The sequence below is a fragment of the Nomia melanderi genome, chromosome 11 (genome assembly GCF_051020985.1).
Source record: "Nomia melanderi isolate GNS246 chromosome 11, iyNomMela1, whole genome shotgun sequence".
Lineage (NCBI taxonomy): Eukaryota > Metazoa > Arthropoda > Insecta > Hymenoptera > Halictidae > Nomia > Nomia melanderi.
In genome coordinates, this window is record NC_135009.1 from 9,375,040 (window position 1) to 9,400,949 (window position 25,910).

At 41.3% G+C, this 25,910-nt stretch overlaps 1 protein-coding gene across 7 annotated transcripts in view; it reads left to right on the forward strand.

Annotated features, from left to right (window-relative positions):
- The first annotated feature begins 7,842 nt into the window (after positions 1 to 7,842).
- Positions 7,843 to 25,910, forward strand: part of LOC116430606 (uncharacterized) — a 38,095-nt gene continuing 20,027 nt past the window's right edge. For 3 of the 7 annotated variants that reach the window (XM_031985014.2, XM_076372328.1, XM_076372329.1), the window contains exon 1: positions 7,843 to 9,587. The gene's annotated coding sequence lies outside the window, so the exon portion shown is untranslated. The remainder of the gene's footprint in view (positions 9,588 to 25,910) is intronic. The other 4 variants (XM_076372324.1, XM_076372325.1, XM_076372327.1 and 1 more) reach the window with 4 other exon arrangements.

Sequence of the window (25,910 nt, forward strand, 5' to 3'; positions counted from 1 at the left end):
TCTGAAGGCCAAGTATCTTTGTCCATCCCGATGTACACCCAATCTCTATAAATTTCGCGTGAACTTGGACCTTGTGCCCCATTATTCGTGGAAAGTGGCGGAACGGTGGCCAAAAATGGCCCCTCTAATTTTTCCGGCGCGATCCCTTGGGGGTAGAAAATGGCGGACGGTGATAAAATACTGTAAACGAACGATATTATTTAGCCGCGCGAGGCCACAGTTCGCTCCCTCGCGTAATTACACGTTTAGAGAAACTTTTCCTGCCGGCAGGTGCTCTCTTGCCTGTAATTTTTATCAAGCGCGAGCGTCTCTTCGGTGAGGACTTGCTTTTTATGGCCGACACTCGGCGCCGGTCAATGCGTGAAGGCAACGCCTTTTACAAAGCAGGGAACGTGGTCTCTTGTTGCTCGGTGTTGGTGTATCACGCGATTTTCCCTCACGGGAGGAGAATAACGATACTGTTTGACCCTTTGTGGACAGGGGACCTTTTTAATGTTGATGGAACTTCCGTCGTAGAATATTCAATTGGCTACTAACGCGAGGCAAATAAATTTTCAGTGTCCAAGGTCATTCCGAATGAGATGGCTGTGCTGTTGAGGTAGACCAATTTCGTTAAAACTGTCGAATATTTTCAATCTTTCTGAGTGGTATGCTGAATTTCGCACAGAGACCTATTTAACTGTTCGTCTTATGCAGATATATTTTTATAAATATTTTATTGTTCGTTAGGTAGTAATAATATTTATTATATATAAGTTCTTTCGAAATAAGTGAACCACGACTTATATTATACCTGAATATATCGCGGGGCTGTGTTAATCAAATGTGTATGAATACGGGAAATATATGATAAAACTACGTTTTTCAAATTTTGAAATGGCGTTTAACTGAGTGAAACGTTTGTCTGATGAACGTGAAATAGCGTAGGATTAAATCACCGGTTTCGAATGCATTAATTGCTTTATGCGATTACGTGTGCATATAGTTACCAGGAAATTACTGCATGTGCACATAGAATTTGATATGGAATTTTCTTGCTGAAGCGCGGGAACGATGAAAATTTGATTACGAGTTGAGATGACTCTGCGTTCACCGACTGCCTGGATCCTCGTTTCCTAAAAGAAAATGATTTTCTCATTATGCAACAGCGAAACGATAGGTGCTTAAACATAAATAACTCTCCGTTTTTACAATACTTTTGCATGGTTCCTTTTCCAACGAAACTTTTATTCCATCAAATTGACAAGTTAATGTCAGTACACAGGCAGCGATCAGTGAACTTTCACATGTGATTCTCACGCGAACGCACAAGATTATTAATGCGATCGACGTTCTGTCGATTAGACCCGCATAATGTTCCCCGTCTCCGAAACAATCGTGACATCGCTGTCTCGTGCTAGACTAATTCGTCTCTGTGCTCGTGTCAGTGCACCGCGCAATCTCTAGGAAGAAACTTCCTATTATTAATCATATGAAGAAACTTCTAATTGTTCCTAGCTCTGCAATGCTCATCGAAATTCTGTGTTCTGCCTGATTGTTAATTGGAGCAGTAGATGGACAGATCACATCTACTACAGCGCATCCTATTGTATCGTATAGTATATATAGTAGATCATCCTATACAGTGGTAGATAGATCTCTACTGCAACAAGAAAATTCGATTAAAAAATGGGAACATTGACAAACGATCGTTCCATCAAAGGTAAAAGGAAACCAGGCCGCGTCATCCAGCCGATTGAAGTCGGGCGCAAATCGATCGTACTCTGAATCTGTTTTCAAACGAACGAATACGGTTAACCAGCGGTGCAACCATCCTCGACAGGTAATCGGTGAGCTTAATGCTAATACATCTACGAACGTTTCTGCTACATCGGGAATCCTATTTGCCCGCGTCTGTGTGTGGCTCCTAAAGTGCCCCGACTAAATTGAATCCCCGAAATTCGGCCCGCCTTTGCCCGATTTCTCTCCCGAATCTTCGATTGAGCTACATTCTGGCGGAAGACAGCCCCCGACCACAACGCCGCACTATGCAGTGAAGTCTAATTTAACGAAGTGAAACGAGTTGGTGAATATTCTTCGCGGACACGGGACAATTTTCTGGAGGGGACTTGCGCGTGCAATCGAATCAACAGTGATCCCGCGGATGCGTCGCTCGGACGTATGCTGGATGCTAGCTGGCTTTATTAGCATTGAGTGTGAATGCAGATTGTGAACGTGGTTGTGTTGGCGATTGAAAGGAATCGATGTTTCGGAAGAAATAAATAATGTGACTGACAGACGTGATCGAATTTTCGGGAACTAGAATGAAGAGTATTTTAGAAATAATTGAAACTATGCGATAGATTTTAATTAGATACTGTAATCGAGTTTTGGACGTGGACAAGGGTTGAAACGAGTAAAAGGGAAACAAAAGAAAGAAGGCTAGATAGGACGAAGGAAATGGAGTCTAGTAACGACAACGAAAGCGTTAATGTTATAATATTCAAACTAAACGCTACATTCAACTCCTTTCCAATTTTCCTCGTTCATTACAAGTACAAATCTAAACCGAATGTAAAACACTGATAATAACGAAACAGCTTCTAAGTTAAAACCACGTGCAACAGATAGCATAGATTTTTATGAAACCAAACTATAAATCTCTGCCATAACTTTCACTCCCTTCTACAAGGGATAGAAAACATGTTATTTAGAAACCGTTTGGAAGCCACCTTTCCACATCGTGTAATCATCAGGAACTGCACCTGTTCGACGATGACCGTTTGCATTCGCCGGATTTCAAGAGAATTCGTCGCGAGCCGGGATCGATCGATGCCACTGATTCGCGGTATGCGCCTCGAGTCATACGTCACCGACGAATATGCGACAAGCGGTTTCGATGTCACGGAATAAGCGCGCGCGTGGCAGAGGACATCGGATCCCAGCCCGTTTCGAGTAATTCCGCGCTGTTTCACGGAGTGTTGCGTGCCCCGCACGCACAGAGGCCCGCTTTGTCGCGTTCGTATCGTCACGGGAACACGCCATGGGAATTGAACTTCGCAACGGAAACGGAAGATAGACGGGATGCGATAACACGTTACCGCGACACTAAACGCATCATTAGCGGATCGATGGCACGTTAATTGCTCTACACGCGGCAAAAATTGTGCTGCTGAACCTGTATCCCCGGAAGAATAAGAAAACTGATGCCTGCCAACCTGTTATACCAGTTGATCGACAGGAGTTTGAGGAGTTCTTTTATAAAAGATAAAGTACCAAGCGATGTGAAACATTCATGAATAGAAGAGGTTCGTTGAGTCTGTTCAGAATTGAATGTAGGGTCCATGGTGATTGATTGTCGATCGTTTATCATGTTGGCTTCGACGAGATTTACTAAATGTGAATTAACGCGTCCGCCGGCGACGTATATTTGCAACTGTTTCGTATGTTGTGCGAAGAAGAAATAATTGGATTTACGTGTGTTTTCATGTAATATTGTAACGCATGGTATAACGCGGAGGAAGTTATGCAGATTTGTTTTATTAATTATTATTTACACTTTGTGAAGACGATATGTTCTGTTTAACTCTCCATTGAACCGTGACTTTTAAATCACGTACCAATATATTAGTAATCTGTTGTTTATTTCATTTCTCCTAGCAAAGTAGTGAATAAAATGAAGTGATTAATTAACTTAAACTTTGATACGCTCAGACGTGAAATTTCAACGTCATTGTAATTTCAAAATCACGTATATTCATTGTTAATTTGTATTTACAGGTTGATATTTCTTAATGTTACACCACACGTATCTTTTTATAGTAAAAGATTCGGCTTATAGAAGTTTCATCAAATATTCTAACCACAGGGACTGTTATTGAAAGAAACGCTGGTAGCGAATGGATCGATAATAGCGGAATATACTTTGCTCGATGCGTTATTATTAGATACTGTTTAATTTATTATTCGGCAACGACGAGATAATTTCATTGCAAGCTTTCCGGTTGACATTTTCCAATACCGTTTTTCTATTTTCAACAGAAGGATCGTCGAACTGTTTGTTCGTCATTGTACCGATTCGATATAGGGTGTACCGAACAGAAGCAGAGAAGAATAGCGACAAACAAGGGTTAACCTTGTTCCATTCATCTTGAGTACAACGGTGCCCGGAATTCATGGATCTTCATTTCTCTATCGACCTGTATAAATATACTTGAGGGCGTCCGACACGCGGGCCAGCTTTCCTCCATACTTTCCTCCAGTTTTTCCTCGGCCGAGGGAAGCTCGGAAGTTCGCGGAACGCCGGGACGGGCCATGTATTTCAAAATATTGCGCTTTAAAGAAGATATATTCTTATCAGCGCACATATTCCCGGCGCGCTGTCCGGAGTGGATGGAAGATATATGAGCAAACGGAGAACAACGCAACGCCGCAAGCGAATAAGAACAACGAGAAGTTCCCTTCTTCTGAATTCGCGCTTCATCCGCGTAATCAACCGTAAAAACAAAAGTCCAGCGACCCACTTTCACTGCCTACCCGGGAAAGCGACTCGCGAGCAGCTCTTCAGCTTTTTCCAGAGTCTCTGGAGAGATCCTGCGTGCTCCTCTCTGTTTTGTTGTTGAGATATTTATTTGTTAAAACGATTAACGTAGGTTCGTTGGGATGAAACTGTAGATAGAGTAAGCGAGTTTCGATTTTTTTATCGAAATTGTATTGTTGAAGGCGATATGTAGTTTTTGAAACAATACTCTAGGTGCCATTGGGATATTGTAGATATCAAAGTAATTGAACCTTAATTTCTTATTATAATTTCTAATTATAGTTCGTAAAGAACTATTGTAGGTTTTTAAAACGACGCTTTCCGAAGGAACACTGTAGATTTCCTCAAAGGAATTCTGTAGATTCCAAAGCGGCCAAATCTCAATTTTCTATTGAAATTTTCAGCTATAGTTTGTAAAGTACTATTGTAGTTTTTAAAACAACACTGTAGGTCCCCCTAAAGCAATTTCGTAAACCCCAAAGCGACTAAATCTCAGCTTTCTATTGAATTTTTCAACTATGGTTTGTAAAGCACTATTGTAACTATTAAAGCAACGTTGCAGGTCCCCAAAGGAATTCTGTAGATTCCAAAGAGACCAGATCTCAATTTTCTATTGAAATTCCCAGCAAAATTCTTAAGACACTATGCAGTTCCCAATGTGATGTTGTAGTTTCCAAAGCAACGTTGTAGTTCCTAACGCGACATACTGCAATTTCCAGGACAATATTGTACTTCACAAAACAATATTGCAGTTCCCAAAGCAGTATGTAGTTCCCGATAGTGCAGGCACCAATGCGATACTATATATCCCAAGGTGATTGAATCCTAACTCTTTATTGCCATTTCCACCAACAGTTCCCAAGGTAATATTATAGTTCCTAAAGCAACGTTACTGAACCCTTTCCTCCCAAATGGTATATTTAGGTACCACGAACATTTTAAATTACCGGAAAACTAGAAAACGCTTAGATAAAGAGCAATTGTACCACATTTTTGCTAATAGCTGATAACTTAAGTGCTAATCAGCTGTCAATACATGTGTTTTAGTTGATTAGTCCACAGCCGTAAGTCATTCTTCACAAAATTTCTTCATAAAATGGTACATATTCAGCGACGAAAGGGCTAAACCTGCAAGCGACTGAGTTATTAGAATAACAAGAATAACATTAGAATAACAGTCTCCGCGAAAGTACGGACTCGTAAATCTCATCGAGTTTCTCGTGATTTAAGGGTGAGCACCTTATTTAACCCCTCGCGCCGCCACCTGACACTCGCTGATTGAAATATGCTTCCCCCGCGATACAACTCCCATCAGTTTATTATCGGAATTATTAATGAGCGAGCGTAAGCGAACCAAGGGTTTCAGCCCTCGTAAATTTTAAACAGCCTAATCGGTGCATCACGAGTGCATTACCGTTCCACATGGAACTCGCAGCCAGATGTGCCTGGTACTAATCCTGTAACTAGAATCAACTTTGACACGGTTCTTTTAAGATTGGTGTTGATTTCTTTGAAAAATTCTCTTTCCTGTTTTAGGGTCCTTAATTTTTGAAGTATTCTTTAGAGAGCAATGTTGCTTTCTTCAAGGAATCTTTCTTTTTCAAATAAAATAATTAAATTTCTTAATAATGATATCTGTAGAGTATCCAAGCAGATATCTATCTAAAATAACGATACACCTTGTGACGAGAGCAATGACAATAACTCTTTCCACCGAGTCCTAGTTAAAATGTCCACTCTCGAAAAATTATCGAGGCGGGATGTTTGCTCCGCGATAAAATAGGAGGCCCGTTCAAAAAATTACTGGAGCACAGACGCCTCGATTGATCGCTGGAACGAAATATTCCCGACACTTCAATATCTTCCCACGACTCGCAATATCTCCCGCGTCTCAAAGGAAACTTTACATCTCATTGCGTCGGTCGATCACATTGGTCCCAACAACCGGGAACAGAGAAACTTCGCGCTGGAAGGAGTATAAACACGAACTTCTCGAACCTGGAGGGTCTGGATTCCGAAAGGAGACGCGGTGTAGCGATAGTCAGGCCGAGAAGTCTGATGTCGGTTCCTTAACGTTGTTGTGGTCCTCATTTGTGTACACGTTTGAAGCATTATTACTGAGAAAACAGAAATACTAATCTGATATGTGAAGTATTTAAAATTCCGTAATCCAATATTGTATTTTGACCAAAATGAGAACGCGACTGAGCCAGAAGAGATTGAACGACCGAAACGATGCTATGACAAAGAAAGAACTTATTTTTTACTTCACTTTCTCCAGCAATAAACTACTAGAAATTATCGTGTGATATATAAATATGTAATATTGTGGTACGAAGTCATAATACCATAAATTAACAACATATTAAATCGATTATTACGATGGAACAGTGCCAAGGAAAGCTAAAATTCCAGGTAGCAGCTGAATCGTTAAACGTTTCCGTCGACTAACACGTTAAACGCGGAGCTATTTTTGCTTGAAAAAAATCTTCTCTTCGTAATGCTTCAATGAAATTCATTTCAAAATTCACCAAAAAATTCCTTAACATTAGAACTACGGAGCATTTAATATAATGAGTGTGTAATCCTTATAAAACTTGTAACAATAGATTATCTTCAGTTCCTTCAAATATTCATTATAGTATTCAAGTGAGACTATCTATTTATTAAAAACTATCGACTAACATATTTTCAAAATTATTTCAAACATTCAATGCTTCTGAGATACAAATCATTGCGAAACAAGGAAACCGGAACCGGTCATTTTGACTGTTACGGTAATTCCAACGTTAACAAGTAATTCTTATAAAAATTGTAAGAATCTTTTCTATGTAAGAGAAATCGTTAATTTTTAAAATTATAATGAATATTTAGTACGAAGAAAATTTCGTACAATTTTTCCAAAATATATGGAAAGTATAGAGAGAAATTTTCAGAGTGAAACGCGTAGTCGAAGAATGCCTAACATCCGACATAGCTCAGCACTTTTCGAGTGCTCCAAGGATAAACAAATTTGTTGGGCATTGTTCCTTGCATATTCAGCTATCTCAAACAACAACAATGTCTCGGTTTAGGTAAAATTTTTCAAATGTACTTTTGGCCAGCCAGATCGAACGAATATTCCACTGTGCATCGCCTAAAGCTGATAGTCCGTCTCTAGGAAACGACGCCCGCGCTTAACGTGTTAATCAAGACACCGGCCCGTTGCGAGATATCGAGAACGCATCGGAAGCTTATTACGGATGCGATAGGCGGGGGCGCAAGCGCAAGCCGCGTGGCGCGCGGCAAGAGTCCGCGTTTCCGTGAGGCAGTCGGCCCGAAGCCGTCGCGGATCGAACACGCAAGATACGGAGTCAACGTGCTTCCGCCGGGGAGCACGAGGTTCTCTCATCGCGTCACGTCCCGTCCCGTCGTGTCTCGTCCGTCGTCAGCGGCACCCTCCAACGTGATTAGCACTTAAGCACCCGGCAATTTCGGAGTTCGAAATACCCCGATACCTCGAACGTATAGTTGGGAGATGACTTGACGTCATAGTAGAACGGCACAGGGGCAAGGGGTGTCTTTCCAATTTATATAGGTTATATATCTCTATAGTTTTGATTGATTAAGCGTGACCGTTTCGGTAAATTAGTAATGGAAAGTATAAGAAATTAGGAAATGACAGCAGAAGAAAATCGGGCGTAAAAAATGAGAACTTGCGATCAGAATTCCTCAGCCTAACCATCAAGTGACCTCTTAGTAGTATATGAATACGTTTAGTGGAAATTCTGTTTTGATACGAAGCAAATTGATTTAGAAGGTATACTTAATACGGTTATTAAGGATATGTTATTCCGACTAAATTAGAAAAATATATTCTTGTGATATAGGTGAATATAAATTATATACATCAATAGTTCTACAAGCACGCGTCAGAGGTAACGCGTGGCCGGACGTTAAAGTGTTAAAGTCGAAACCACGGAAACAAAGAATCGTGTTTCGCAATAACTGCCGAACTCAAGTAAACAACAATAGCATTTAAGACAGGGATCGGAAGAAATACGAGGTCCAATGTACGTGAGTTCCAATTAAAAATCGGAAGAAACGCGGGAGCCCGGTTGAATAGTTCAATTTTGTATGTCGAGCGAGTGCACGACGATTACGTTCTCCCGGGGGTCCGCTGGAGGCGGTGGATCACTGGATTAATGGCACACGGTTAGAAGAATAGGAGAAACTCGGCCGCACGCAGGCATCCGAGGACGTGACTTGATTTTAAGGGAACGGGATCGACGAACCGGCGTCGACGAGTTCTCCGACGCAGCACGGACACGGGCGAGGGCGGAACGTCGGCGCGACGCGGCGCACAAAGAAGATCAACGGCTACCTGTGCGCGTTTGTTTGTGTGTGCATCGATTCGGTGAGGCAGGATCGATCTGACGGAAGGAGAAACGGTGTCGCGGCGGCAGTAAACAAATAGGAAACGTGTTCCGCGATCGGTATCGGTCAGATGGGATCGAGGGAAGTTTAGCGAGCATTTACCTGCGACCACCGGCTCGCGTGTGCAGGAAACTACCCCTTGGAAACGTTTCTTGAACCGTGGAGTCGCGTTCGGAGAGCCGGTGAACGTTTCATCTTGATAGCTGTTGCTCGGAATTTCGCGCGGCACGCGTCCCCGGAGGAAAGGAGAAAGAGGACATAAATAGAAAAAAAGACACGAAAGAGGGAGGAATAAGGAATTTGTGAGAGAGGAACGAAGGAGGGAAATCGAAGAAAAGGAGGAGACGAAAAGATAGAGAGAATTAGAGGAAAAGGAGAAAGAGATAGAGGAACAGGCAGATAGAAAGCAGAGAAATAAAATAACAGAGAGACAGAGAGGGAAAGATAGGAGAATAGAGAAGTAAAGATAAGAAGATAGAGAGACGAAGCTAGAAAGCGAAAGTCCAGCCAACTGTCACGCAAGAAGACTGAGAACCGACAAAATCAATCAGGGAAACGATGAACTGCCAGCGAACTAGCCCCCCTAGTCGTCGGATACTCTAACGCAGCGCGTGGATCCCGACAAGTTCCCATCGCATAGATTCCTAGCCAGGTAAACCGCTGGAACGTTTCGAATCGTTCGGAATTGTTTTTCGATACTGGCCGCCGCGCGTATATTGGCCGGTCGTTCTCGTACGGGAAATCAAGAGGTTGGTTTTTTAATCGTTCCGAAGTAGGAAATATTTCAGCGCGACCAATTGAATTGCCGGTGATCGATTAATTACAATTGCCAAGGATTTCTGGCCTGTCTTTCGCGTGTCCGGTGTCGTTCGCGTGCGCCGGGGTTTTTCCATTATTTTTTCCTGCGCGTTGAAAGGCTGCCAGCTCCGTCCACACCTTCTGTTGGAGGAGCTTTTATTACCGACGTTATTGTCTCTCGAATTCATTGGTTATTCAGGGTGGACGAGGTAGGGCGTTCGGGCCGGGCCAACGTGCCCATTGTTCGCCGCGGTGTGTCGATACCCGCTGCTCAATAATCGAGCGGCCGCTGCTCCATTCGCTCCTTTTCCCTCGATTCTTAACTCCCCCGTCGTTGTACATAGTTTATTCCGCGCAGTTTGACTTTAAACAACGACCACGAGCGAAATGTATTCCCCCTCCGTAACAGAACGTCAATCCCGGTGAATAGCCGTGCGACGTAATCTCGTTACGCGCTTTTCGACGACGTTGAAAAATTGCGATACCGCCGGCAAAGCTCGATACCCGGCGTTCCGGACGCTCAATCGGCAGCCGCGGGCGCCGACGCGTGTAGAAAATTAATCGGAACCAGCCGAGGGTTTGATCGAACCGCCGGTAGGACGGATCGTGATTATCCGCGTTACTGCGCTTGATGATCCACGGTACTTGATCGAAATTTCACGACTTCCCGATTTTTCGGTTACTTGGTTTCTCAGTTTTCTTGATTTAGTAATTTCCGAGTTGCTCGGTATTACAATTTCCTAATTTCCTAATTGCTCGATTTTGCAATTTTTCATTTTGACATTTCCCTATCTTCCGAGCTTCCAAGCTCTCAAGTTTACAATTTCTCAATTCTCTAATTTCCTCGGTTGCCAGTTTCTCAATCTGTCACGCTTCTGCGCTTCCAAGTTTTCAACTTCCCAAGTCATGAATTTTCTAAGACCACAATTTCTGAATTTCTCAATTTCTCAATTTCTCAATCTGTAAAGCTTCCAACATCTAAAGTTACCGATTTCCAAATCCCCTGATATTTCAATTTTCAAACTGTCCAACGTACTTACACACAAACCCTTTGGAGTACCATAACGAATACAATAATCAGTGATTCCGAGCACGGATAATACCCTCTTGTATAACTGCATGGAGTCGCAGAAGGAATCAATGAAATGACAATACTTGTTGCACAGTACACAAAGGTAATCCACACATGCAAACCGTCTAGAAGGGATGAAACTTCGATCCAATCGATCCAAGCAATACCAACGTCGCGATTCGACTAAATTGTGCCCGTTCGATCTACTGGGATCTTCTGGCCGACTGAAATCGATACACGGGCTGCGAAAAAGGCTCGGTTTGAATATTATTGAGCAAGCTGACGGTTCTCCGGATTTCCAATATCGTTACATCCGGTCTGATGCAGCGAGCATACACCGGCAAGCCCGGAGAGGGAATTGGAAATGATTGAAATGAGAAAGGCTCACTCGTTTCGTAGTGATTCCCATTAACCAGGTAACGTCACACCGAATTACATCGACGCAAGACACGGGTTCTAATATTTGTCTTCGCTCCAAGGTGTATCGGGGAAAATTGAATTACCGGGGCGCTATGAATTCTTCAGTCACCGAAGCTGCGAAAACACTGACGCGCGCCCATGGAAAATTCATCTCGCGAACGCAAACTTTATACAAAATGAAGCCTGTCGTGACGACCTAGCTGCTAACTTGGCTTTTTCGAGGCACCAACTGACTGAGACGATTACGAGTGGGTCGTCTGAGTGCTTATTTGAATATTTATTTTCTATCTTCCCACTGTATCTTCCCTTGACGTAGATTTATATTCCTCGAAGCTAAGGTTATGTCCCTTTTTCGAAGAAGAAACCGAGTGTGTTCAGCGTAGGAATAGTTCTCATGCAATTCGTTCGATCTCGGAATTGCGCGAGCGTGAATTTACCTGGGAGACGTAAAGAAGCAAACGAATGACACGGAGCTTGGCAAGTTCAATACTTTCCGACTGTTTACGACTGTGTATCGAGGCGAATTTACGATACGAACAGATCGCTAGAGGAGTGCATTCTCTGTTTCTTATCTAGCTTTTTATCTCTGTACACGTAACCGCAATAGCAGAAGATTTTCGGTGGCTAGAGGGAGAATTTCATTTCCGAAAGAGTTCGTCTGTTTTCCCATTGCTCTGGGTTACCATTTCTGGCAACGAGGCGGTTAATCGAGATTGCTGTTTAACGAACAAAGGATTTTTAGCCCGTGTCTCGGTATCGCGTACCAGTTTCGCTTTTGTCCCGAGTTCCGTTGCGGCCTCGACTTCCATTCAACGGAAATTCCATCTAGAACCGATGGTAACAGGATCATCGTGCGGTTAACGAGACGTGAAACTCGATTCCCGAGCCCATGGGAGAATCCCTCGCAATGTTACGGTAGCAGCGTGAAAAATATGCTCGATCATTGACCGAATTTTGTGAGAGCCCTCGAATAAATCCGGAGGCTTGCCTAGACTGAGGAACGATTTACTCAGACACGTATCCGAGGATGGACACAAAACATGGCTTGGAACAGTCCACGGATAAATTGATGAAATTTTTGGCTTCTATTTTATTTTACACTAAAATTATCGTACCTGTCAGAATGACTAGTCTCAGTTTTCTTATTTCGCAGTTATTGGTACCTTAAAAGCGTCAAATATACGAAATCATTTGGAAGATAAATGGTTTCACTTGAATACTGTAATTAATATATAAAGAAACCGAAAAGGAATTTATTATTACAATTTTTATAAGAATTACATATTAATCATGTTAAACGATCCTCTAGTGTTAACCCATTTTGTCTCGCACACAATTTTTTTTTGAAAAGGATAAAATGGTTTTTCCTTATTAGAGATGCCTTCAGGGAATAATATATGTAAGTCTTTTGAAAATATTTCAAAATGAAATGTGGAAATATATTATTCGTAATGTATTCTAGAATTACTTGCACAAAAAAACTTCTCGAAGTTTAAGAGAACTTTTTGATCTTCTAAAAAGTCTTTGCACAGAAAACTGAATTATGCATCGAAGTCTGAAATACTAGGAAAGGAAGAAAGCATATCGAACACCTCTCGTTTAAATAATTAAATTATTCATTTGTAGCTTTCAATTTTACATATTGAAGCTCGAAGCTGCCATTACAACGGTATTCGACCGCAAATGGTCAATAACTTCCCGTTCCTTTCGCCGCAAATTTCAGAACACGTGTGCACTGTGAACCGCGTTAGCAAGCTCACGTTGAAACATGATTGGTGACATTAATTTAACATTAACGCATGAAAAGTTGATTCTCGGTCAGCATATGGGCAGTAGTCGTCCTTTTCTGTTTTGTTTACGGTATTGATTAATTGCCGTGTGATTGAACCAGCGAATGGAGTATTACTGCCGAAAATTCATTTGAAAAGAGCCCTTGTCCACCGCGACCAATTAACCCCTTACACTTGAAAGCTTTTCACTAGAAATATTCAACATTTTCCGATGACATATAGACGACAGATTTTCATTCAATATTTCGCTTATCGATGCATTGTACAAAAACATTTCATAAAGTTTAATATCATACAGAAGACTTACACGGATCAAGAGATATCACAATTTAATTTCAATACTTCATATCTAATCGCATTAAATTAAATTTAATATTGAGTATGAAATTTTATAATTCCTCTACATCAAATCAAGCGTCAAGCTACAGTCATCTCTTGAGTGCCAGTGGTTAAACCTAACTTTCATCAGTGTACTATATACACAGTATCCAACAACATCGTTCAATTATCGGTAGACACTGTACGTAGACAGTCCACAAACAAAGTCTGTCAATCCGAACTAGTATTGAGACTTCGCTACAACTAGCCGGCAGACGACGGGCTTACGTAAATTCCGTCGAGAAGCTGCCGTTGTCGCGAGCTTCCTGCCCGGTGCGCCGTAAGACGCGGAAGTTGTTGTTCCAACGACAATCTCGGCCCTATCACGGCGTCCCATTGTTTCGGTTACAGCGCGTCCTCGCCAGAGATTGCGAAACAGCTTGCAAACTTCGTTGTTTTTCATCCCGGTCGCTTGATTGCGCGTAGCTTCTTTGCTATCCGCGATACACTGGACCACAGATTCTTATACGTTTCCTAAGGTTCCAGGAAACGACGAAGCGGAATTGGGTAGAGCTGTAATTTACTTTCCAACCACCGAAACCATAGCGAGAGCAGATCAAAGTCTACTTAAAACGAGGATTTACATAATCGCCCGCAGCACAGCGAACGTGGCCAGGCAGTCCTCGTAATTTCTGGATTCAAAGTGTCTGCCTTTATGGCGGTGATTTTTAAACTCTTCGTTTATTAGCTGATTGTTCAGACCTTTTACGAATGCAGCGAGAATTTTTTGCTGTTTCATAATGAACATACTTGGCAATTCAGTTGGCAACTTAATTCATTTCTCCGGTAACAACACATCTTGGTACCTTTCACCTAAGTTAACTTCATTACATCACTTCCTTCTGCACGAAGAATCACATGTTTCTATATGCAGAACTTGTAACCATTTGAGAACGAATTTCATCATTTTAGCGACAACAAACTTCCATATTTAGAATATAAAGTTGTAAACAATAGATTTGTTCAAATAACAAGATATCACTATTCATTTTCCTCTGGCATTCAACACTCCGCTATGCAATTTAACTTCCTCTGCGTAGGGTTTTCAATGTTTTCAAAAATCCTCATCCGCAAAGGATTAATTCCTCTTTGCACTGCACAAATACAATAATCCTCTAAAACTCCAAAGAACAAGAGTTTTCATATCGTACTAACTCTCACAAACATTTCGCGTTCCGAAATGCTCAACAATTAACCTTTACCGAGCATATCACCTCCCATGTGACATTATATTTTTTATTGTAACGTTTGTTACTTGTTGAGTGACATGATAATTTGTATATAATACATCTGTAAACCTCTAACACTTATTCCAGCGTCTAACTAGTTTCATTCCCGACGAAACTGTCACACCCACTCTGCTAAACTTTTCAAAATTCCACCCCTTTCCGTAATTTAACGGGCCACTTTAAAACTATTCCTCCACATTTGACGATCCAGCGGCAACTTTGGTCTGAGAATTTGATGTCTCATTAACTCAGCAACATCACTGCGTCGTGAAAAATAGTATAGCAATTTTCAACCCCAGTCGGCACGAAAAGCAAACGTTTCGCTAACGCCAACAATCCCCGCGCGCCCGGTGCATCCACGTGACCGAGCCCGTGCAAATGGCCAGCAGCAAACCGTGCAGGCAAGAGGGAAAAAAGGAACGATAGCTGAACGAACAAACGAGTCCCTTTTATTCGCCAGCTTTACACGAGCCTAGAACTCTCCGTTAGAATCTTTACCGGATCGAAACGCGCGTACTCTTCCGTAAAAGTTCATTGCTTCGACTAGTCCGGGACGCGAGGGACGCTGCGCCAAGATTCCAAAGCGGTTCAACTTTTATTACCGGCGTTCCTCGACTTCCGCGCGATCTCCGACTCCACTCGGGCCTAACGATTTCCTGCCTCACTTCGATTCTGTTCTCTTTTTTCCGTTCCCTGCCTCTCACGAGCGAAACATGGCTGCATTCTTCGTTCCCTTTGTTTCAAGCGTAACCTCCATCCCCCGTTCACCAAGAAACTCGCCCCTGAAACGTTCCTTCCGCGCGGGAACTGTCCGTCGAATCGATTCACTCGATTTTCGCCTGAATTTCCATGGCTGCGACGTGCTTTTCCACCGGGTTTCTCTCGACTGAGCGTCATTCGGAGCGTTCGCCGTTATTGGTAGTGAATATTCGCAAGGTTTTTTGTTTGGCGACGCCACGTGCCACGAAAACGAGGACGCGCGGCACGGCGCGTGAGAGTGCATAAATATCGCCGAAAAATGGAAGAGTGAGGCGTGGCCTGTTGAAAAAATTAATAGTCGCGACCGCGAGTTGTGTAAACTAATTTCACGGCGACGGCGAACGTTTTAATATGCTGTTGGTGCTGCTTTGTTACTCGGTTCGCGGTTTTGCAAAGTATCGATCGAGCTTTCGAGATTCTCAGGTGATTTACCGTTCATTTTTCGTTTAATATCCACGGTAACGGTGCGGCGGTGTACTTACGGAGGTCGTTTAATTACGGAGCTCGCGAAGAGGTTCTTGCAGAGAATACGGCTACTGATTTGATAGAAAAGATGTGTGTCGCAGAAAATTAAAGGAAACGCTTAGAAATGAGATCAATTCTCGTTGGGCTGTTGATCCATAGCTAGTGATGTCTTTGTGAACGCAGGAATAAACGCTGATAACGAAGGGAAACGAAGGAAAGTGAAATACTTGTAACGACCCTCGTAAAACGCTGAGCAAATATTTTTAACGGCGGCCGCTCGGCTACGACCTATAACCGTTACAGTTTTACGAGTGTTACTTCTCATAGAGAGACACGCAAATTGTTTCCGAGCGATATCGTTGGGTATTGGTTCATCGAATCGAGAAGATATTACGATTCTGCACAGATTTATTACTTAATTAAAAAGTGACACGAAAGTTCCGAGTGTGCAATTCGAGTCAATTGTATTAAATGTTGTATCTTTTACTTTTCCTTGCCGTTATCATTATATAAATAACTTAATAAATAAATTCATTAAATAAATGTTAGTTAATTAAATAGAGAGAGGAACATAAGATAATTGACTCCTAGTGATAGACACTACAGTAACAATACAAGACAACGCAATTATCAAAAAAATCCTTTAATTGCAAACACATTATTTAAGAATAATACTATTTATTATATAATAAAAATACAAATTAAAATATTAATATTATTCATATAACACGCATCGTGGTTCTCGAGAAAATACGATAACATCGTTAAATACGCTACAGGATCTCAAGACAAACAGGAGTTTCTTCGTTATTCGATGAAACTTTGCGATATTTATACACTCGGAGAATTAATAGCGGAAGCGGAAGTTCAAACGGTATCGGGGCAAGGCACGGACAGTAAATGAAAACAGCGAACTCAATCCCGGGGGCTGTGCTCGCGCAAACGTGTTGGAAAACGTTGCCAGTGGATGTATCATACTTCTCACGTTCCTAATTCAGCGCTCGTCGGAATCACGATGCGATCGCAGAGAAATTTCTGCCTCTTCGCGCGCCGCGTTTCGAAATTCCCGGCAACCAGCGGCAAAATAAAGGGGAAAGTTTTCGGGTTAGCGGGGAATACCCGCGAATATTCATCGCTCAAAGGGTTTCGCGGCTGGACTGAAAAGGTTTCGAATCTTCCCTCCCCCGGAGAGTGGAATACGCGATAAGGATCCCGGTAACGAGGAAACTCGGGGATTTTCACTGAAACCTCAAAACTTAACCCCTCGGTGTCTAGGGTCTGTATTGGCCCAGTTCGAAAATCATATTTAAGTATTATTGAAACGAAGATTAACCCCTGACTAACTGAGTAGAATCTCGAAAAATCCGTGGAACCTTTTAGACACAGAATAAATTGATTAGATGTACTAATTATAAAGTCTCAATATTGGTTGTACATATTCAGATTGTCACAGGTTCTGGCAAGAGTTTTAAAATTTTATGCTTGAAAAGAAAGTTAAGTAACTGTTCTGAAATCTGGAAAACTAATTAGACTCCTTTTCCGTATTTCTCCAATATTTTGTTATTCAGAAGATAAAATGATAATTAGGATAAATTTTCTTGTAATTGTATCCATCAAAATCGACGTAGACATGTACCAAATAATATTGATGAAATTTAATACCCGCCAATCTGGCGCGTGCCATAAACCTAGTGTTAACCCTTCAGCCGCGAGTGACACGGTATCCACGTTCAGCTTGCCTTATCAATTTCGGCATTCAATTTCGGAATCCACGTCACGTTGAATTTTTCAGAAATTCTAATCCTGGTTTATGCATCTATAGCATCGTGTTCTGAAGTGTTCGATATCCAAAAACATTTTTAAAACTGAACTTTCTTTGAATCAGATTTTCTTTATTTTCAATTATTTTCAGTATTTTCCTGCTATTACAAACTTCGTTATAATTATTCATAAATGTTACTATTATTATCAATTTTTCTCGGGTTTCTGGAAAGAAAAATCAGAAGACTGCTTCCAAATGAACGGTTAGCGGAATACCAAGAAAATAATATTCGGAACGAACAAAGATACTCGTGTAAAAACCGAGTGTCTGATCCAGGATGATTACGTTCTTCCCGCGGGTCGCCAACAGATTGTGTCGACGAAGATTGCGGGTCGCAAACGAATGGCCGGTGAAATGCCGGACCGAATTCCCAGCGGGAAGCAATTTACCCAGATATACGGTGTGTATATAGACCGGCCGGCAAATTCATTTGGTTTCTTAAATATTTCATAACAAGGGGAAACGAGGAAAACCTTCGAGAAGAATGTCACGTGGTATTCTGACCAACGGCATTCCCCAAATTTCAGGTCATCTTTGTGCGAGGGTAAAGTCCGCCGCGAGACGCCGCTAGGGTGGCCAGCGACCCCAAAAATTCACACCGTAGACGCGTTGATTAAATTTGAAATTATAACCTGAACCCTTTCGTCTCGATTGTAATTCGTCATCGTTAGCCTTCATGTTAGTTGATAATTTAGCAACAATTTATAATATTTAGGAATTCTACATTTTCAAAAGAAATCGATGTTCAGGTACTCGAAGAATAGAGATTGATAGAAGTTTTGTCAAATTTTCAACAGTAGTTAGCAAATTCTGTAGTAGAAGATATAAAAATTGTCCAAATTTTCTATGAAAATATGCAGTTGAAATACATATGTTGCCGATGATTTTAGCATTCCATTAGCATTCAATTAGTATTTTCTTATTCCGCGAATTTGTCACCTAATCAAAAGTATTCCGTGACTTCGAACAGGTTAAAGACCACTACTTCAGACGTTAGTCGAAAGCCACAGAGAACGAGCACGGTTGAAATAGATTTTAATTAATCCCGGAGTCATGAGACAGATTCTATTCAGCTGCAATTCAACTGTCTCGCGCAGAAACGGATTTTCAGTCTGTTTCGCGCGAGACGTTGGAAACTCTTCGACGATTCCCGTGTAAGTGGTTTGCGACTCGTCGTCCAAGTCGCTCGAAGAATCGTGCAAGTTTAACCATTCCCCGTATCCTCTCGATTTATTTTACAGACAAGAAAACACGGCGAAGAACAACAAGGAACGGAGACTGTAGGATATTTTCGAATACTTCGCCTGCTGCTTTTGAAAAATACGTCCATATTTCAAAAGGTATCTCAGGTAAACCGTGGACTGTTTACCAAATTTTATGAGACATGGGATGACAAGCGTTTATATTTTAGGATATATTCCGTCTACGTATTGTTCCTCAAGTTTTACGAGGCACGGGTCGACGGAATTTTAAGCGAATAGGTGAAGGAACGAAATATCTTTAGCCGTGTCGTCCCAATTTTTATAACTTCAACATTAATTTGATGAGAACGAAGGTTAATAGAGAAATCGTTATAATGTTTCTCGGTTACGTTACTATTAATAACTCTTTATAACTTATAATTCTATAATAAACTTGGACAAATCAACTTTCTTAATTGAACCTAAATCTCGCGTGGAACTTCTGCTAATTAATCTCCTTCCGCGATCCTATTGTGCTTTAACGAACACCTAAGAAAGATAGAACAAACTGTACAGTATAAGTCTCCGCGAATCTAGTGTTGACAAACTATTCAAACCGCTGCAACTTCTACGGGAACTACTGTATTCAGAAACCTCACAAATCAAGAAAGATCTTCCAGCTCCAGTTATTTATGTCGATTATTCCCAGAAACTTCAGCGACAAGAACCCTGAACAGCAGAGATAGGAGCAGAAATCTGTCAAGCACGGAAGACGGACAATCAACGTCGCGAAAACTTGGACGGAATCCTGTTGGATGGGAAAGGGAAGAGCGGAGGAGCTGAAGGGAACGAAGGACTCGCGAAACGCGGACCGATGACCAACCGCGATACAATAGAAGCAGGCTGGCGAGTGAGCTTTCCAGCGAGGAGACGAGGGACAGGTGAAAAGGGACTGCGACAGCGAACGAGCCGATAAATGAAACCGAGCCTGACCACGCTGTCCTCTGCCGTTCGCCGTTTTGTGCTTCACCGTCGGTGTCCCGTTCGTTTCGATTTCCTTTTTTCGCGTCGACTGGACACGCGGAAATGAATCGGCGCAACGCATGCCACGGGTTTCCCTGTCGCGGAGGAATCGCGATGCAGGTCGTCGGCGCTGGAAAATCTCGCGGAGAATGCTTGAGAACGAGTTAGGGAATGTTAACCCTTTGGCCTCGACAGTTTTTCAGTGGAAATATTCTACATTTTCCGATAGGATGTGGTCGATACTCTTTAAAATGTAGGAGGCATGAAAATGAAACGTGAGGTCAAAATAGAATATTAATATATTTAATAAGTTGCGAAGAACACATAAGGGAAGAACCTCGACGTCTCGGGCGTTCAGATAAAGCGACTTAAAGCGACTCTTCTAAAAATGAAAGTGCAATGTGGTGTGATACGCGTCGGAATCGTGCGCCTTCGAGAAACATCGCTAATGGTCGTCGAACAATCGAATCTCGATTGTAGTGAATCTCATTTCAATATGCAAAACTTAATATTGAGTATCAAAGTCTGCGATTTTGCTGTATGACATTGAACTGGGAAATTCAAAAATTATGAAACCGAAATTTTCCGAAAAATTCTAAATTTTTGAACTTCGAGATAAAAATTGGTAGGTTCAAACAAATTTGTTTGAAGTATTTGAATTTGTTGTTTCGATTGCTAGTCAAACGATTATTGTGTGACGTGAGACTGAAGGTAAAAGGAAACTTGGGAGGATAAGAATGACAATATAGGAAAGAAGATATGAAAGTAAAGGAACTATTTAAAAACGTGAAACAGCCATCCCTGTTCTCCACAATCTTGTCTTCCGTTTTTCTCTTGTTTAGTCTTCCTTCGGGGAATACGCGCCTCGCTAAAAACGGACGAAGCAGTCCACGCGGAAGATAAAGTATTTATAACGTGATTTGTTTTTTGTGGGAAGAAAAACTAACGAGGGTGTGGGTGGAATTAAACGTGATGGAGGATGGAGGAGAGAAAAGAAAATACAACCGCCCTCCTTTGCGTGTTTTCCTTTAGCGACTCGTCCTCCGCCGAAAAAGAGGTGAAACGAGTCACGAGGAAGATACAGTATTATAACGTGATTTGTTTCTCGTGGAAAAAAGTTAACGAGGCTGAGGGTGAAATTAAACGTGGCCGCGCTTTCTCTTGGCGTCAGAGATTCCTCCCTCACCGAAAGAGGAATAAAACGAGCGAAAAGAAAGTTGGGGTACTTACGACGCGATTCGCTTCTCGTGGGAAGAAAAAAGGTATTAGAGATAGGGTGAAATTAAACGTGCCGGAGGGCGGGGACGAAATAGAGCCATCTGTCTTCTGTATAATAACGCTTTACCGGTGATTTGCGCGCGCCCATTTCCGCGCCGGGCTCTTCCGCTGATATCAATTAATTAACGCGATCATGAACCATGCCTGCACGAGTACCGGGAACTAAGATCCGACCTTCGGAGGAGAGCTTTAGATCAATGGCGATTGCAGCGAATTCGCTCCGCACTTCGCGTCTCGATTACACGAATACTATAAACATGGCGGTATAAATCAAATTTGGAAAATGCTATATAAATATAAATTCACCGCTGCAACTACTAACTAGTCGTTATTTTTTTATGGAAACTAGAAAGTGCAGTTATTGAGAGTTGAATCGATTTACTATGTTACTTTGCATGTTACTATGCCGGATTATTTAAGAATTGCATAGTGACACTGTGTCTTTTCGATAATCATAAGGAACTCAGGATCGAGTCATTTTCGATATTATTAGAAAAATAAAACGTATTTTCCGCGTGAAGACTCTCTGAAAAAGATGAAACGCATGAACGGAAAACGAGAAAAGGTCGAAGGGAATATTAATCCCTTCATATCTAATTTTCATACAAAATTATGTGCACGTACAGTTGGGAGATGACTTGATGTCTACCGAAACGACACAGTGGCAAGAGTTATATTCCTAGTTCATAATTCTAGTTTTGACCGATTACTTGTCACCCTATTAACAAACAGTAAATTAGCCGAAATATCAGGAGTTAGGAAATAAAACCAATAGAAAATTGCGTAAAGAAAGATGAAAACTGATCAATCAGCCGAATTCTTCAGCCTAGCTATCAAGTGATCTAGTAGTAAACAACACAAAACTGCTATTCAATGCACCATTAGTAATGACATACATTATGAACAAAGAATAAAAGTATACTACTTCTCCGATAGAAATAAGTTCAAATATGAAGCGTACACACTCTTGCCTATCATAGTTTTAATATTTCATTAGACATTGGAAACAGTAAAACAATGTACATTATAATGTGCTTCAGGACTGAAGCAGTTGATTTCATGCTCGTCGAGAAAGCGAACCGACTATATCCCTCTTTCAATTTGTCCTCCTGCGATTGGTACTTTTCAAGTGAAGGATCGAAGGGTCGAAAGCGCGGGGAGAAAGAAGCAGAATAGATTTATCCGACCCGGCATCCGCGATTCATTGTTCCGTGGATCCTCTTCCGCATTATTCGTCGAACGGATTTCTTCGCGCCTATTCAAACGGTTCGCGCCTTAATCCTGCCATTCGAAGATCCGTTTCCCGTGACGTCAACACGAGGACCTCGCCGTTCGGAACGCTTCCGAATAATTTCTGGGGCGAGCCTTGGAGCAACCCGCTCTTATCGGAATTTCTGCGATCGAAGAATCACTTGATTATTTTCCATTCGCTCCCTGTCGCCGATCAACCTTTTATTCGCGGAAATATGCCAACAAGCTGCTGCTGCTGCTGCTGCAGTCGCTGCAGCCGAGCACGGAATAAATATGAGCGCGCAATTAATTGGATTCGAACTACGCTTCGACCCCAATGATGACGTTCGATTCGCTAACCTGCCGAACTCTCCACGTTGGTCACAGGAAATCAAATACATCCCTCCCTCCAGCTCTTTTTCCAGGTATTATGATCTCGTTAACCCAGTTCCCGGGCGTCGAACGTACACAGCGAATCGGAATCGTGTTAACCCTCGGTAGTCCCAACGATCCCGTTAAGTATCTTTCGTGATTTTAACGTTTATGTGATTCTTTTGGTTACATTGTTTCATATTATAGACGGGGGATGAAACGTAATTTAACCTTCGAACAGCGATAACCATATGGTGTGTTCGGAATAATTTCTATGTGTTTGTTCATTGTATTCGTTAAATAGGTCAGAAAATTAATTATGTTGTGAAAAAGAGAATAAACTGAAGGGGAAAAAAGAGAGCTCGATTAAAGCACGGCAAATTGGAAAAAATCTCAGCGGGAAACACCGCGTTACAGTGTTGATTCGCGTGGGAAAATTCCGCGGCAAGGGGTAAATTCGGCGAGTTGTAAACGAAAATGTCGTTTGAATTTGGCGAAGTCGATGTGTGTTCCAGTAATTTTGTCGACGATCAGATTTTTATTTCACTGTCAATATTGACGATCAATCAAAACCGAGATCTCGAACAATTTGGGCGATTCACCTCTTTAATTGACCGAAATATAATCTGGAAATTTTGCACTCTGGATGCACAATATAGAAATACTCGATATACCTATGTTTTTTGGTATAATTCCTGAAGATTCCTATATTCAAATTCACATATTTCGTATGTCAGAATTCTAAGAAACGTGGGTTTAGACTGATCCAGAACGGTACCCCAAAGGTTAAAAGGGTTATAAATTTCAAAATCGCAATATCGATTCACGTTTAACTCTCGTACTTCACCGATTCCGACCGCTGCTCCGCCGGAAATCGATTTCCTTTTCTCTCTCCCTCTGTTGTTCGCGAGAACGAGCCAATAATTATCGGACAGAGGGCATAACTTTTTATGGAGATTGCGTAGTGCGTCGTACGCAGAAAATTTAGTGAGTCGTTGAACGGTTAATTCGTTGGCTCTTTCCATTATTATAGAACACGAACGAAGAGGAAAAAAGTAGCAGAGAATGGACCGGAAATGAAAATTCGTTGAAAATTTTTATCTTGGCATATTCCACTTTTTCCGCGAATAACGTTCAATTCAAACGCGAGGGTATTTAATGAAACCTCGCACGGATATACCGGATATCGAAAAATATTTGATTTGTATCTTTTTTTAGCAATCTATATTTATGTTTATCGAGTTAAAACAGTATTCGATGTTCCGTATGAAAAATCCGATCAACGAATATAACAATAAATAGAAATCAGAAAAGGGATATTTAACAATAATGCAATATAAATTTATCTCCTTATGACCATTTCTCTTAATCAAGCTCTCCTATTTAACGAACTTATTACTTTGAAATATTCTCCTCACCGCATCCGAGATAAAAAGAATGACCAGTCTTCCACGTTAATTTCTTTTACGTTAAGATTTGTTTAGAAGCAAACTTGGACGCTCGAATTCGATAACCAGAATATGTACAGAAGCTAACAGATTTAGCAATCAAATTGATATATCTTCTGGAAACGTAAATAGCTATAAAAGCTGTTTTAAAAAACTAATTGCTGAGTGAAATTTCAAATTTCAGATTTAATTCTTTGCTTACTATTTTATTATCTATTTTATTCTATTGTAAAACTCTTGCCTTATAAACTCCTTGCATTTCATGTATATCTCTTTCTTTTCTATACTAAATGACATAATAATAAATAAATAAATGCTCGTAATCCTAGTATTAATATTACTTTTCGTCAAATCCTTTGACAATTAAAGGGTTATTCTTCCTACAGCTCGTTGACAAATATCAAACGTCGAGTGTCGTCGTTGCTGCGACACCGGACCGAGTTACCGGGGCAGAACGGAAGAGAGATCGCAAACAATGGGCGAGGAACAGCAGAATTAACTCGGGCCAAGAGGAAAAAAAACTGGAAGGAGCGCGGTCTTTACGGTCCCGGTAAAAGCTGCAGGCAAGTTCGACGACGGCCGATTAAAGAAAATTGAAAGGAACGATGGAAACTTTTGCCTCGCCGCCTCCGGTAAACGGTATTTACAAGAAGAAGAACTGACCAGCGGAGCAACTGTTGCGTTTTCGCAAATTCCGCCGAAGATTGCCTGTTTTAAATGCGTTACACAGCGGCCGCGAAATCTTTGCGAACTTCCCGCCTGCGGAGCCGATGAATTCTATCTCGTTAGAAACTTTCGAGGCTGCCGTAGGTTGCATAAACAAATTATAATGCAAGACGGTCCCGGACAAATTAAATTTCTTCTAGAATTCGATCAACGTTGAAGAAGAAGAGCTATGGAATGATAACCGGTTCCGTCCGTTTGTCTTTGATTAATGGAAATCGCGTGTCCCCCCTGAAATTGCGAGAAACTTCTGCGAATCCGCACTCTTTGGCTCAAAGAAACGAGCGAAGAAAGTTCTTTGTATCTGCGAATTTCTCACGACAGAAAGTTGAAACCCTTTTATTTCGAACTAGGAAACTGTCGTAACGGGGACAAGGTATGTAACTTTTCAGTAGAAAATAACAATTAACGAGCGAGCCTGAACAAACCGAAGCGTTTCGAGTTCCAAAGTGGGGAAGGGGGGGAATCGATATTGGATCAATCGCGCCGATTAATTGATATTAGAAGTGGACGCCGCGTTTTGAATAATCCACAGAATAAACGATGCTCAAAGAGTCCAACCATCGAAAATTCCAAGGAAATTCCGGTTGATGTAAGATTTGAATAATATAAGAGTTGCAAAATTGAAAGCTAGATATGATACTAAATTAATATGTATTTGTATAGGTACATAAATGTAAGAATATACATGTTACACTAATTTTTAAAACTATTTTCTGCAACTATAGTAGTCTAAACTGTAGTTCTAAGTAATTTATACAGCCTACCAGATATCTTTATGATTTTATATTAAAATTCTTTTGAATTCTATAAAATTGAAACTTCTCAAAATCGTACATGAACAATTTCGGTTGATTTTACTATAAATTTCGGAATTACTTTATCGTAGTCCGGGGCAATCATGTAATTGATGCGGATTATCTTCATTCGTCGACCTCGAGTAAGCTCCACCTGGCTCTATATATTTTTAATAAAGTAGGGAATGGA